Raw genomic sequence first — 1,134 nt, 5'->3', positions numbered from 1 at the left:
TAAAAGAGTAGCCCAAGAGTTGGCGGTGGGTGGTGATGACTAGCTGCCTTCCCTCTAGTCTTACACTGCTAAATTAGGGACGGCTAGCGCAGATAGCCCTCGTGTAGCTTTGCGCGAAATTCAAAAACAAACAAGTAGGAAAAGTTTTGGCGAAGAACAAGACTAGGAGAGTAAAAAGTTTAAGAGAAAATGATGTTAAGAAGGACACGTTAGAAGCTCTGTCGAAATATTGAAACGATAAGATAGGGGTCTCTCAGGTTAGAAAACCAAACGGTGTATATGTGTTTAATCTACAACAAAAACTTCAAGCTCGGAATCTCTCAGAATACTGTTGCGTCAGCGAGGTCACGTGACGTTACTAGAACTATCTTGTTCCTTCGTGAATTGTCGGGAGATTACTAGATATAGGGTTGTCTGGTATATATATATATAAAAGGGTGACAACGTGACGGAATAAGGTGTGTGTAGACAGTGAGTAATTGATCTGCAGTCAGAGAGTATTATTGAGCACGTTCGTTGTTATAGCGTTTGTTTTAGCGCGATTGTTGAAATTAAGTGTATCGTAAAGTTATAATCAGAAAGAATAAACCAGTTTTATTTAAGAAAGGACTTGTATCGGTAAAGTTTCTTCGGAAAGAATTTTTACAACGTAAGTGAGCTGTTGGTCTAATCTTGTTTATAAATTTAATTTTTCTTATTAATAATTAACACCTATTTAATTTTTCAAACAGGTGCTCAAAATCAAGAATATCATAATTTGTTTATAAATTTTAACGTACTGATAAAAAAGGCTTATTATATTAGGACCCTCATTCTTCCTAACTGTTAATAAATTCAATCAGGTCGTGCGGAGTTTTCAATTACATCATCTTAGTTTCTGGGTAATAAAAAAAAATTACCGAGAGTTAGAATGTAATATACTGTTGCGTCAGCGGAGGTCACGTGACTAGCATCACGCCACGTTGTTCTCGAACATTCATGACCTTTCCTTAAATCTCGGGATCCTTCTAGATGTAGTGTAGTCTTGTATATATAAGACCGGCCAAGAGCGACGAGAACAAGGCGGTAGGTAATGGGTAATTGAACTGGGGAGAGAGAATATTGTTGAGCACGTGAGACGTTCGTTGTGAATTA

Source organism: Limulus polyphemus, unplaced genomic scaffold (assembly GCF_000517525.1).
Source record: "Limulus polyphemus unplaced genomic scaffold, Limulus_polyphemus-2.1.2 Scaffold3178, whole genome shotgun sequence".
In the NCBI taxonomy this organism is placed as follows: Eukaryota; Metazoa; Arthropoda; class Merostomata; order Xiphosura; family Limulidae; genus Limulus; species Limulus polyphemus.
The sequence above is the reverse complement of the archived record's forward strand: the minus strand, read 5'-3'. Positions refer to the sequence as shown.